Source organism: Puma concolor, chromosome B1 (genome assembly GCF_028749965.1).
Source record: "Puma concolor isolate L17-30 chromosome B1, mPumCon1.1.hap2, whole genome shotgun sequence".
In the NCBI taxonomy this organism is placed as follows: Eukaryota; Metazoa; Chordata; class Mammalia; order Carnivora; family Felidae; genus Puma; species Puma concolor.
Window position 1 is genome coordinate 120,712,410 of NC_141670.1, and position 14,955 is coordinate 120,727,364.

At 36.8% G+C, this 14,955-nt stretch overlaps 1 long non-coding RNA gene across 6 annotated transcripts in view; it reads left to right on the forward strand.

The window, feature by feature from the left end:
• The first annotated feature begins 39 nt into the window (after positions 1-39).
• The window catches only part of LOC112858627 (uncharacterized), a 45,567-nt gene continuing 30,651 nt past the window's right edge, over positions 40-14,955 (forward strand). For all 6 annotated transcript variants that reach the window (XR_015250319.1, XR_015250321.1, XR_015250320.1 and 3 more), the window contains exon 1: positions 40-277. This is a non-coding gene — a long non-coding RNA (uncharacterized LOC112858627). The remainder of the gene's footprint in view (positions 278-14,955) is intronic.

Below are 14,955 nucleotides of genomic sequence, written 5' to 3' on the forward strand. Positions count from 1 at the left end.
GCCCACGGGGGAGAGGTGACCTTCTGGGCGCCGATTGGCAGCGGGCGAGTGACGTGCGCGCCCCGCGGACGCCGAGGGGGCGCGCGCGGCCGCGAGGTGCGGAGCCGCGGGAATGGATGAGTAGGGCCGCCCTCCGTGGAAACACGGTTTTGAAGAGGGCCTGCGTACACGCTGGGCCCTTCACATCTGTAGACGGTGGAGGCCAGGAGAAAGGATACTGTGTGCGATGAGGTAAAGCATGTGAGAGTGCTTTGTAACCGGAAAGTGCCTTTCAAAAGTGAGTTGCTCTTCTCGTCGCTTTTTACTTCGGCCGCTCTCGTCACGACCCCTTCTTCCTGGAACTGGTTGGGTACCTTGGCCCTAGCATTGCATACTCCTCTAAGAGCACCCTCCCCGTCTACCCTGCGGTGCCCAACTCCGTTCCCTCGCCCCTGCAAGCCAGGTTTTTGTTTTTGTTTTTAAGTTAAAATACCTGAGCTACGAACTGCTTAAATTAAGCTTTGCCACTCGGCAGTTTTGTGCAACCCTGAGGGTTTTGTTTTGTTTTGTTTTGTTTTGTTTTTTGCAGCTTAGATAGGACCCGTGATATTCCTTCTTTCGATACTTTCAGTTCCTTCTGCAGATGATCAGTTCTTTTTTCGGTTAACTAAAACTAGGAAAGTGTAAAGGAATATAAACCTTTAAAGCGACTTATATGGTGCAGGATTTCTACTATAAGCTAAAGTATCCGTGAAGATCTTTAGATTTTATTTTTATTAATATCTTTTTAAAAACTGAAGAGTGGAAGGAGACCGCTTCACTTCCTTGCAACACCTGCCTTGACATGACTTTGTTTCCTATTTTTACCAAAGTGAAATATCCCTAGTAATGCCTTTGGTGACTGCGTGTTGTGTATGTGGTGTGATATCTTAATAAGGTGCCTCCGTACAGTTCTGAGCTCCACCTGACTATTAACATATAATACCAACGAACTGATCATGGTCCGGTATTTCGTTTTGTGTGACTTAATGTTAACAGCTAGTTGTAATAAATACGTTTTATTCTTTATTTTTTCCCTTGTTATTTTCATTTTAAAGTGAGGAAAGGAAGCCATTTTTTAAAGTAACTTTTCGTTCTCTAGACTCTTTGATTTTTAATATCTGTGATGGGTTTTCACTAAAAAAAAATAACCGTATGAGAGTTAGTTGAATTCAGATCTAGATAAACCAATTTTCTATTGTTTTACCTTGTTCAAAATCCAATTACATTGGAAATTCTATGAAAATGCTTAGATACAGGTTCATGAGCTAGAGCAATATAGAAGGTTATATACAAAGTGATGATCAAAAGGTTGTTTACATTAGGATTTCCTTTCCATTTCTTTTTGGGAACTTGCTTTTGGTTTAGTGAAAGAAGGACCCTGAAGTTTGTTTATTCTGAATTTAATATTCTCAAACATCCTTGTCCTCTGGACTGTTCTGTTAGGGGTTATCTTTAATAATCTCTGCTGATCATATGTAGAAATACCCTTGGGGAGATGATTGCGGTAGGAGTGTGTTGGGAGTGAGGGAAATGAAGGGAGGAAAGGCCTGGAGACAGCCACTAAATATTTGTTTCTCAATTAAAGGCTTTGTGGTCTTGACAAGGGCAAAACAAGCTGTGTTGAGTGAGATTCTTTAGGCTTCTGAAGTTTTTCTTTAAAGGAATTAAAAAATAAATACTTCATTTAAGACATACAGCATAGTAAAATGCTGAGGTGCCGAAGGTGCAATTTGGTGTGACCACTGCACAGATAAATATATAGAGAATCATGTGTCCAACACCTAAGCAATAGAGCTTCTTTTGGTCCTTTCCAACCATGGTTGGTCCCCCTACCACCACCACCACCACCGCCGCTGCTGCCACCACCACTATTCTGCCTTGCTTTGAATGTTCTTTAACTTCATATAAAAGGAATTATACAGTATGTAGTTCTGTGACTGGGTTCCCTGAGCAGTTGATGTAGATAGCTGATTTGCTATTTCCAAGTAGAAGAAATATAGTAAGTAGAAGTCTCTCATCCATTGATCTTCCTTTCTTCTTCCTTCCTTTTTCCTTCCTCCTTCCTTCCTTCCTGCCTCTTTTTTTTCTTTCTTCTTCCTTTCTTTCTTTCTTTCATCTTAAAATTTAGAGAAGATGCATTACATGAACTACATTCATCTATAAAAGGAGATAGTTCCTAACCGAATCAATAAAATTCTTACTGTGTATTATAGGGAATAGTTTCTTAGATTCTTTTTACCTTAAAATTTAAATCTTGGGGCACCTGGGTGGCTCAGTCGGTTAAGCGTCTGACTTCAGCTCAGGTCATGATCTCACAGTCTGTGAGTTCAAGCCCCGCGTCGGGCTCTGTGCTGAAAGCTCAGAGCCTGGAGCCTACTTCGGATTCTGTGACTCCTTCTCTCTCTGCCCCTCCACCTCTCACGCTCTGTCTCTCTCTTTCTCTCTCTCAAAAATAAACATTAAACAAAATTTTAATCTTATGGGACTCCTGGGTGGCACAGTAGGTTAAATGTCTGACTCTTAATTTTGGCTCGGGTCATGATCACAGTTGATGGGATCCGGCCCCACAGTTCAGACCTCCTTGGGATTCTCTGTCGCCAGTTGGCACGTGTGCACGCTCTCTCTCGCTGTCTCAAAATAAATAAATAAACATTAAAAAAAATAAATAAATTTAGGGACACTTGGGTGGCTCAGTCAGTTAAGCATCCAATTTTGGCTCAGGTCATGATCTTGTGGTTTGTGAGTTCAAGCCCTACATTGGGCTCTATGCTGACAGCTCAGAGCCTGCAGTCTGCTTCAGATTCTGTGTGTCCCTCTCTCTCTTCCCTTCCCCAACTCCTATGCGTGTGCACTCTCTCTCTCTCTCAAACATAAACGTTTTTTTAAAAAATACATCTAAATCTTGAAAAATAAAATTTAAATCTTGTTTCATTTATATTTTAAGTTTATTTTGAGAAAGAGAGAGTGTGTATGTACACAAGTTGGGGAGGGGCAGAGAGAGAGGGAAAGAGAGAATCCCAAGCAGGCTCCACACTGCCAACACAGAACCTGATGTAGGGCTTGAACCATGAGATTGTGAACCATGATGAACCATGAGATTATGACCTGAGTCAAAACCAAGAGTCAAATGCTTAACCAACAGAGCCACCCATGCACCCCTGTAATAGGATATTTATTAATGGTTGTTATGACTAGGTATAATTGTTTTGTGTGTATAATGAATGGTTAGTATCATCATCAATGAATGAGTCTTTACTCTGGCTTTGAGATCTTAAGTTCAGAAATACTACTTTCTGACCACAACCTTGTATATTTGTTTATACATCTTCTACTCCCTTACTCCTATGAAACTTATTCTTTGACTTAAAGATATTTAGTGTTGAAACCATCTCTGTTATTCTAGTCTGTTAGTCCATTCCTGGATTTATTTACTTTTTCCATTCCTCCAAATCTTCACTATTTTACATTATTTATTTATTAAGCTTTCTAATTATTACTACCAGACTTATTTTGAGCTTCGATGACCTTGAATTCTAGTTAACAGATAAGCTCTCCTCACCAGCACCTCTGAAGATAGCTATAATTCCTCCTATAACTAGCGTCAGCCCTTCTCTCCTAGTCTTCTGCACTCTGTGTTCTGGAGCTCATCCTCCAAGATTTTGCTTCATCAGTTATTTCCTCAGATTTTCATTTTTCTTGATCTCTACTGGCCACAGAACCTGATGATCTTCAGGCCTTTAGATTTCACCAACTATTAAGTTTTTTAATTGCAAAAATGTAGGTTCCCCAACTTTTTATTTTGTCAAGAAAATATATTTAAAAGCAGTATAACAGCGCGCCCTGGGTTGGCCCAGTCAGTTGAGAGTCACTCTTGATTTCGGCTCAGGTCATGATCCCAGGGTAGTGGAATCGAGCCCTGCATCGGGCTCTGTGCTGAATGTGGAGCCTATTTGGGATTCTCTCTCTTTCTGACTCTCTCTCCCTGCTTGCATTCTCTCTCCCTCTCTAAAATAATAATAATAATAATGATAATACTAATAATAAATTTAAGGAGTGCCTGGGTGGCTCAGTCCATTAAGCATCCAACTCATGGTTTCACTCAGGTTATGATCTCACTTTTCATGAGATCAAGCCCCACGTCAAATCCCCTGCTTGGGATTCTCTTTCCCTCTCTCTCCTCTCTCTCTCTCAAAATAAATAAACTTGAAAAGAAAATAAAAGCAATATAACAAACAACAAAAAAACCTCTGCCATTAGGGGTGCCTGAGTGGCTCAGTCAGTTAAGCATCCGACTTCAGCCCAGGTCATGATCTTACAGTTTGTGAGTTCGACACGACAGCTCAGAGCCTGGAGCCCGCTTCGGATTCTGTGTCTCCCTCTGTCTGCCCCTCTGCTGCTTGTACTCTGTCTCTCGCATTGTCTCAAAAATAAGTAAACATTTAAAAAAAAATTAAAAAAAACCCTCTGCCCCTTATTACTGGAAGGTAGTATATCATAACAGTTAAGACCACTGACTCTGGAACTGGACTGTTTGGACTAGAATTCTGGCTCTGCCAAGGTAAATTATGTAACCTTTCAAAATGTAGATAGTATTGGGGTGCCTGGGTGACCCAGTCAATTAAGTGTCCGACTTTGGCTCAGGTCATGATCTCGTGGTTCTTGAGTTCGAGCCCCACGTCGGTCTCTGTGCTGACAGCTCAGAGCCTGGAGCCTGCTTCAGATTCTGTCTCTCTTTCTCTCTGCCCCTCCCCTGCTCACACTCTTGTCTCTCTGTCTCTTTCTCAAAAATAAGTAAACATTAAAAAAAATGTTTTAAGCTAGTTTAAGAAATATGGATGGATGGATGGATAGATAGATAGAACAAACCTACCTCTTAAGGTTGTACTGTATGTAGAAATTTAGTGGATTAAAACATATAAAGCAACTAAACTCACCTGGCACATATACATGCACAGTTGTGTTATCTTTTATCATTGTCATAATTATTTATATCACTATTAGCACATCTTTTTATTATAGCTGTACTTTGTTTTGTTTTTCACAGTGGTTGCTGTAGGGCTGCATGGTCAGTTTGATAGTGCAGTGTGTCAGTGCTAATCACATGTGGCTCTTGGGTATCTTATTAAGATTGCTGTAAGTATAAAATGCTTAAGGGGACCCCACACAGACTTCTGGACTTCTTCAGAAACAAAGAGTAGATTGTACAAGTTTATGGAGAGAAAAAAAACAGGTTTCATGTGATGTACACAAAGGTTAATGTGCTGCACTTCTCAGTAGCAACTCTGCAAACAAAAGGATAATAGAGCAGTGCTTGAAAATTCTGATGAAAAATTGTAATTTAGAATTCTGAATAAGCCAACCTGTAAGTTAATTATGGGGCTAGAATAAAGTTATTTTCAAACCTAAAAGGTCTCAGAAAATACACATTTTGTACATCTTTTCTTAAGCTAATGGAGAATGTGTACAACCTAAGTTAGGATTAAACCAAGAAAAAGTAGGGCATGTGATTAAGGAAATATGAAACCCAAACTAAAAGAGAGGTAAAGGAGTTGTGGATTGATGAATTGAAACAGTAAGATGAAATTAATGGAACACCTAACACAGGCATAGCTTTGTTTATTGTGCTTCGCAGATAATGCATTTTTTACAAACTGAAGGTTTGTGGCAACCCTCTGCAGAGCAAGTCTGTTGGCACCATTTTCCAACAGCTTTTGCTCTCTTTGTGTCTTTGTGTCACACTTTGGTAATTCTCACAATATTTCACACTTTTTCATTTTTTGTTTTGGTGATCTGTGACTCACTGAAAGCTCAAATGATGGTTAGCATTTTTAGTAATAAAGGATTTTTTTATTTTAACTTGTTTTATTTTTTATTTTTTTAAATTTACATCCAAATTAGTTAGCATATAGTGCAACAGTGATTTCAGGAGTAGATTCTTTAGTGTCCCTTACCCATTTAGCCCATCCCTCCTCCCACAGCCCCTCCCGTAACTCTCAGTTTGTTCTCGATATTTGTGAGTCTCTTCTGTTTTGGCCCCCTCCCTATTTTTATTATTTTTGTTTCCCTTCCCTTATGCTCATCTGTTTCGTCTCTTAAAGTCCTCATATGAGTGAAGTCATATGATTTTTGTCTTTCTCTGACTGACTAATTTCACTTAGCATAATACCGTCTAGTTCCATCCATGTAGTTGCAAACGGCAAGATTTCATTCTTTTTGATTGCCAAGTAATACTGCCTTGTATATATATGTCACATTTGCTTTATCCATTCATCCATCAATGGACATTTGGGCTCTTTCCATACTTTGGCTATTGTTGATAGTGCTGCTATAAACATGGGGGTGCATGTGTCCCTTCGAAACAGCACACCTATATCCCTTGGATAAATGCCTAGTAGTGCAATTGCTGGGCCATAGGGTAATTCTATTTTTAGTTTTTTGAGGAACCTCCATACTGTTTTCCAGAGTGGCTGCACCAGCTTGCATTCCCAAGTAATAAAGGATTTTAATTAAGGTTTGTAGATTGGGTTTTTTAGACATAATGCTGTTGTACACTTAATAGGTTATAGTATAGTATAAAATAACTTACATGCACTGGGAAGCCAAAAAATTTATTTGACTCACTTTATTGAGATACTTGCTTTATTGTGGTGGTCTGGAGCGGAACCCAAAATATCTCTTAGGTATGCCTGTATGTCTGAAAGTTATTTGCAGGCTTACCCTCCTGGGCTATAGTTTGGGGTTGAATGAATGATCATTACATGAGAAACTAAGCAGATGTTTAAAAAGAACTTTTATTAAACCTATCAACTTATTTATTGAAACATTTTTAAGGGGATAAACAAAATTTATTAAAAAGAGTATTTTGATTTTGGTGTTTGGTGTTCTCACATTATACTTCCCCTTTCTTTATGAGGAACCATATTTTAACTGCCTTGCCTTACCCACAGCTTTAAGAGGAAATGCAGCAAACTGGAAATAAAAGCAAAATTGGAGAAACAAAACTGGTATTGGTGAATTAATAACATATGGTAAAGCTATTTTAAAATCATCTTCCATAATACTTCTGGTACTAAAAACAAGCAGTATATAGAATTGCCTAGTAGGAAATTTCTAGAGACATGTAGTGGAATAGAGTGAGCTTTGAAACAGCCCCTCTACCCCATAATTCTATGAGTGTATACAGTTCTTCCTCAGTTTACAATAAGGTTATGCCTCAATAAACCCATCATAAGTTGAAAATATATTAAGTCAAAAGCACCTTTAATAAAGCTAATATAACGAACATCATAGCTTAGTCTAGCCTACCTTAAACATGTTTAGAAATACTTACATTAGCCTATCGTTGGGCAAGATCATCTTACACAAAACCTAGTGTATAATATCTCACCTAATGTATTGAATACTGTATTGAAAGTGAAAACCAGAAGAGTTGTATTGTTACGGAATGGTTGTAAATGTATTGGTTGTTTATGCTGGTGATTTCATGGTTGGCTGGGAGCTGTGGCTGCTGCCACTGCCCAGGATCACTAGAGAGTATCATACTGTATATCACTAGCCCAAAAGAAAACCCAAATTCAAAATTTGAAGTACAGTTTCTACTGAATGCATATTGCTTTCCCACCATCATGCAGTTGAAAAATCATGAGTCAAACCATCACAAGGGACCATCTGTATTGAGATGCCACTTTTGCAGTCATTGACTAGAAAAATATTACAGTTAAGAAGTAAATACGTACATAGATATGTGCATACATACATAACAAAAAGCTTAATTCTGTAGATCTTTGAAGTTTCCTTTTCTTTTTTGGAAGCTACCTTTTTGCCTTAGAAATGCCATACTTACTATAATCTTCATATGTAATCATTCAAAATATTAGAACAGATTCTTATTTAACTCAGAAATTTATGGAACTGGCCTACTCCCAAGTGTGATGAATTAGGCATTAAAGAGAGCAGGAATCTAATGCTTTGTGTTGTGCATAGAATAAATTTGAGATAGCTGCATTTTGTATGAAATAGTGCTATTTAGATTGAAAGCATCCAATAATGTCTTGTTAATGACTGATTTGTTAAAGAAATTAAAGGTAAGTTATAAAAATATGGAAATGAACAATTTAAGAACATGAGTAACACCAAGTGTAATGGATGAATAACTTCCTTATTCCTCCATGTCGTGTTAAGGTAAAAAATAGTCAACATGTCAGTCATGGCTATTCACATCTTTTCAGCCATATTTTTTTGTTCTCATAATTCTTGCCCATATTGGTGGGGTTTTTTTGCTGTTCCTGACTAACATAATATTTTTGACCTTTTATTTATTTATTACCTCTTTAAATCACAAACTTTAAATTCTACTTAAAATTTCTAAGAATGCAGGGGCACCTGGGTGGCTCAGTTGGTTAAGCATCCAATGCTTAATTTAGGCTCAGGCTATGATCTCATGGTCATGAGATCAAGCCCCACGTTGAGCTCCGCACTGGGTGTGGAGCCTGCTTAAGATTCTCTCACTCGCTCGCTCGCTCACCCTCTGCCCCTCCCCCACTCATGCGTGTGCACACACTTTCTCAAAAAATTACTTTAAAAAAAAAAGACTTCTCAGATGCAATTTTCTTAAGTATTAGCAAATCTTTTCAAACTAATTTCATTTGCTACCTTAGTACTAATCATTTTAAGCTTGGACCATAGCAACAACCTGCCTGATATTTGACCTCTAGCCTCCATCTCTAAAGTATCCTATACAAAGCTTTACAAAAATAGTTTACAAAATAGTTTTTCTAAATGAGGTTTTTTTAATAGATTGTTTTTGGAGCAGTTCTAAGTTTACAGAAAAACTGGACAGAAGATACAGAATTCCCACATCTCACACACACACACTCAGTTTCTCCTATTGTTAACATCTTGTATTAGTGTGGTATATTTATTTGTTACCATTGATAAACCAATATTGATACATTAATATTAACTAAAGTCCATAGTTTGCATTAAGGTTCCTTCTGTTTTGTACAGTTCTGTAGGTTTTGACAAATGCATAATGTCATGTATCCAGAATTATAGTATACAGAATAGTTTCACTGCCCTAAAAATGCCCTGTGTTTCTCCACCTGTTCATCCCTACTGTCCCCCAACCACTGACCACCCAGTGATCGTTTTATTATCTCTGTAATCATGCCTCCTAAATGAAATTCTGCTGTCATTTAAAACCTCAGTCTCTGGAGTCAATCCATATTGGGAAATGAAAAAGCAAGCTGCTATAAATTTTTTAAATCATGTATGTATACATATTTGATTATACATAGAAAATTTCTGAAAAGATACATAGAAAAATGATTACCCCTATGGAAAGGATAATGGAGGAGAGTTAATGAGGTCTTTTACTTTCTACTATCCTTCTATTTTGTTTGAATTTCTTACCATCTACAAATACTATTTTATAATTTAAAATGTTGCAATTATAAAGCTAAAAAAAAATCTCTGGATGACGGTGTTTCAAACATGAAAACACAGGAAACCACATGGGTAAAAAATCTAGAGGTTTTAACTACATAAAAATATTAAAATTCTGTACCTCAAAAGCAACTTAAAATCTGATCAACCCTGTTTATCCATCTATGATGTTCCTTTTTTTTTAATTTAATTTAATTTTAATTTATTTATGATGTTCTTTAAACTCGTTTCCATACCTAATATTCTCCTATGGCTTTTTTTTTATGATTTCTTGTTTCTTCAAACATTACTGACCTCCCACTCAACATCCTCTTCACTCCTATTTTAGGCTTAGTTTCATTTTAAAATCGTGACCCTTTTCACAATCCCAATCAGCCTTATTTTTATAGCAAATATTACCTTCTAAAATGGCTTATTCCTTAGTTAGATAATAAGTTGTTTGTATGCTTTTGTCTCTGTCCCTCATGCCATTTCCCACCACTAGAAAATAAAATGTACAAGAATAAAGATTTTTGTCTATCTTGTTCATGATGGATCCTCAGTGCCTGACACTAGTAGGTGCTCAGTAAACTTTTTGTTGAATGACTAATTGTTTAATTCTTTAAAAATTTTTAAATTAAATGTCTACATTTATTCCTATAATTCTGCTTCAGTTGGTATATGTTGTGTAACTTGTTGTGTTACATAGTGATCATATTCCTAGGAGTCTAGATACTTGGTTCACAAGCTTCTGTTCTGATAATGGATATTGAGGAAGAGCAAAAGGGCAGACCCTAATTTTTATCCCTTCCCACAAGTTTAAGGATTAGAGAGCAGAGAGCTCCAGACACCACAGAGGAGCTATAGTGTTCTATCTCTGTTGCTATTGTTTCCTCTGAAAACTCCTCTGGTGAGGATTTAACTTGAAACTCATAATCTAGCAGAAGGCTCTTGTAATCCATCAAAACCCTAGAGGTTTGGGGAAGGAGTTGGAGAGTGAATGTCTCAATTTTCTAGAGTATCTGTTCAGCCCACACACTTTTTCATCAGCAACTCGCTTCAACAGACCCTTTGTATTATTCTATACTGGGAAGCAGTTGCTAATGGTATCTGTAGCAGTCAGTTGTCTGGACTGATTGTCCCAAAGCAGTGAAGGGAAGTGCCAGGAACAATACTTAAAAACTTACTCCTGACCCTTACCAGGGTTTTCTCAGTTTTTTTATCTTATTCCTCAAGCCCTTGCTCCTTTATTTCTGTAGTTACCTAGGGTTTGTTTGGAGGAAGGAAGCCCACAGCCATTAGTAGTGCCCCATTTTCTCAGGAATCATGTAAGAAATCTATTTTACATATAAAGATACGGGTTAAAAGCAAAAGAATGGAGAAAGACCCACCAATCTCATACTAATCAAAAGAAAGCTATAGTTGCTATGTTCAGGGAAAACAGACTTTAGAAAAAGGAAAATTATCAGGGATAGAGAGGAGCATTACATAATGATAAAGGTGTCCATTCTCCAAAAAGATATAAACTTTAATGTGCATATCTCACAACAAAGCATTAAAATAGCTAAGGCAAAAGTAGACAACTACAAAGAGAAATAGACAAATCACTATTATGGTTGGAGATTTCAACACCCCTCTTATGGTAATTGATAGATCTAGCAGGCAGAAAATCAGTGAGGATACAGTTGAACTGTGTATTACCATCAGTCAATTGGATCTAATTGACTTTTATAGAATACTTCACCCCAAAAGAGCAGAATACACATTCTTCTCAAAAAAGATAGACACTTGTCATTATTAAAAAGTAGCCTGCATAGAAAAGTTACAATTAAGGTTAATAGATGTGCAATAAATTTTGAAAAATATTCATGAGGAGGTTTAACATCTGTAATACACAAAACCCTCTTAGAAATTCACATTAAGGGAACATGTAGTTCAACAGAAAAGTGGGTAGCAAAGAATATGAACTCAACAAAGAGTAACTCCAAATGTGAAAAGATTCTCAGAATCAGGAGAAATCAGGAGCATGCAAAGTAAAATAATAATGAAATGCCAGTTAGGCCTAACAGACTGTCAAACTATTGTTTTAATTCAACTAACATTAAATGCTGATTATGTAACCAGCACTGAACTATGCACACATATAAGTGCTCACAAAGTACTATGACATGTATCTTACCCCTGATTTACAGTAGAAGAATCAGATGGGTAAATGGACTTGACAAAAATCACATAAAGGAAACTAAGGAATTCACCACATGGAAACTTCTTTTCTTTTTGAGTAGGTAATTCATTCAAATGGTGTGTGTGTGCACGTGTGTATAAATAGACTTATGTTTTGAAATTTCCCACATGTATATCCCCTCCACCATTTCTCATGCCACAGCCATCTATCCATCCATCTCACAACTACTTTTACAATTTTCTCATGTATCTTCCTAGAGCTTATTTTTTCTTTTTCTTTTCCCTTTCTTTTGCAGTCTTTCTTGTCATGGTATTCTTTTTTTTCAATTGAGGTATGTATAATTGACATGAAACTTTATATGTACGGGTGTACAGCATGATGATTTGATATTTGTAAATATTGTGAAATGATCATCACAATAAGTCTAGTTACCATACACTTACAGAATTTTTTTTCTTATGGTGAGGACTTTTTAAGATTTACTCTCAGCAACTTTCAAATATGCAAAACAGTATTATTAATTATAGTTACCTTCTGTACATTCCATCCTCATGACTTATTTATTACTGGAAGTTTGTACCTCTTGACCCCCTTCACCCATTTTGCCCACCCCACCCCTGGCAACCACCAGTCTGTTCTCTATCTCTGAGCTTGGCTGGTTGGTTGGTTGTTTTTATATTCCACATACAAGTGAGATCATGTGGTATTTGTCTTTCTCAATCTGACTTATTTCACTTAGCATTATGCCCACGTGGTCTATGTTGTTGCAAATGGCAAGATTTCGTTATTTTTTATGGTTGAATGATATTCCATTCTAAATATGTATGACATGTTTTTCTTTTTTTTCCCTCTAAACTTCGATCATGAATTTTTCTTTTTTTTTTTTTTTGAGTGTAGTTGACACACAATGTTATATTAGTTCATATGTACAACATACTAATTTGACCAATGTACATTATGCTATGCTCATCACAAGTGTAGCTACTATCTGTCACCATACAACACTTACAATATCATTGATTATATTCTTTATGCTGTGGCTTTTATTTCCATGACTTACTCCATATCTACTACATTTTCTTTATCCATTCATCTTTCAATGTATATTTAGGTTGTTTCCATATCTTGGCTATTGTAAATAGTGCTGCAATGAACATGGGTGTGCATATATCCTTTGGAGCATTCTCATTGTCTTTGAATAAATACCCAGATGTGGAATTGCCAAGTCATATGGTAGTTCTAGTTTTAAGTTTTTGAGGAACTTCCACACTGTTTGCCATAGTGGCTATTCCAATACATAATTCCACGAACAGTGCACAAAAATTCTCTTTTCTCCACATCCTCACCAACATTTGTTACTTCTTGTCTTTTTGATAACAGCCATTCTAATAGATTTGAAGTAATTCCCAGAGCTTTCTTATACAAATTTATATTCTCCTTTTTAAAAAACATTTTATCATAATGTACACTATGTTCCACATCTCACTTTTCTGGTTGCAATACATCTTGGAGGTATTTAATCAGCTGCATAATAAGATTACTCATTCTTTAACAGCCACGTAGTATTTGTACTACAAGAATGCCAGAATTGGGGCAGCTGGGTGGTTGAGTCAGTTGAGCATCCAACCCTTGATTTCAGTTCAGGTCATGATCCCAGGGACATGGGATGGAGCCCCAGGTTGAGCTCCATGCTGCGCATGGAGCCTGCTTAGGATTCTCTCTCTGTGTGTGTCTCTCTGTCTCTCCCTCTCTCTCTCTCTCTCCCCCTCTCTTCCCCTCCCTCTCCCTCTCTCTTTTGCCCCTCTCCTACTCTCCCCCACTCACGCTCTCTTTGTCTCTCTCTCTCTCAAAAAAAAAAAAAAAAAAAGAATGCCAGAATTTATTTTGCAAACTTCTGTGATGGATATTTGCATTGTTTTCAGTCTTTTGCTCTTAAAAACAATGTAGTAATGAAAAATCCTGTTCATAGTTTTGTCTCACATGTTCAAGATATCTGTAGTATAAATTTACAGAAATAAGATTGTTAGATCAAGTTGTGCATATGTGTGTGTGTGTGTAATTTTGATGATATTGCCAAATTTTCCTCCATAAGTGTTGTATAAAGAACAGTTGAGAATGTGTAGCACTGTCATTAGAATATGTTATCAGACTTTTGGATTTGAGATTGAAAAGTGAAAATGTTTAATATTAGTATTAGTTTATTATGTTTTTCTCCTGTTATGAGTATGATGAAACATCTTTTCAGAGTGGGCAAAATTTTAAATTCCCTCTTGCTAGTGAGGATCCAAGTAAAAGGGTATTGTTTTACATTGCTGGTATACATGTGAACTTTTCAACCTATTTACAAAGCACTCTGGCAATCTGTGTTAAAATATTTTAAATGACAAATACCTTTGTTCTAGCTACCTTTTCTTAAGGGAATGCCATAGGAGTTGCAGCCGTCATTTCCACTTATAAGTCACGGGCCAAAATATAGTCATATGGCCATACTTTCAAGGGAGGCTAGGAAATACAGTCCTTAACTATGTGGCAATGTACAAAGCTAAAACTTGGGCATTCTAATACTGAAGGAAGAAGAAAGGACATTGAGAGACTAGATTAATTGGTGAGCTAGGTAACAAGAGAAAGAGACTTCCTCCCCACCCCCCCAAATTTTCTATTCCTCCAAAGGCATATTGCAAAAAGGCATAAACCAAAGAATTATTCATTGGGAACAAATATTATAACAGTGTAGCATATTACATACTTACAGGTATATATAAAGTTTTATATTTGCCCACATATTCAAAGAAATATGTATAAGTAAAGTTGGTTAAACACATTTATGGTATGCAGATACAGATATGACCATGTCACTATCCTACTTTTATTTGCCTTACAGATTGAAGCCCAAACCCCTTTGCCCATATTTCTATTGTTATATACTGCCTCCCTGGGGATGTAATAAAAACCATATAGAAAGATAAATTGCCTCTATCTGGAGTGGTTGGACTTCATGTAAGATATGGAATCTGAACTGGACCTTGAAGGAAGAAGTACTTGAATTAGTGGAGAGGGGCATGGAGGCATAAACAAATAGTTCCAGTCTTTTTAGGCCCACCCTTTTAAAAAATCAAAATATAGAATACTATGGAAATAAATGAAGTATCTATCATAAAGTAAAAATATCACTGTATCCACCACTCAGAAAATAGAGTATTACTGTTTACATAGTATACAACCTCTCAATAACTATCCTGCCTTTCTCCCCAATGTCATCATTCTTCCAATTTCTAACCATAGACCAATTTTACCTCACTTTCAACCTTACATAAATGGTATTAAGT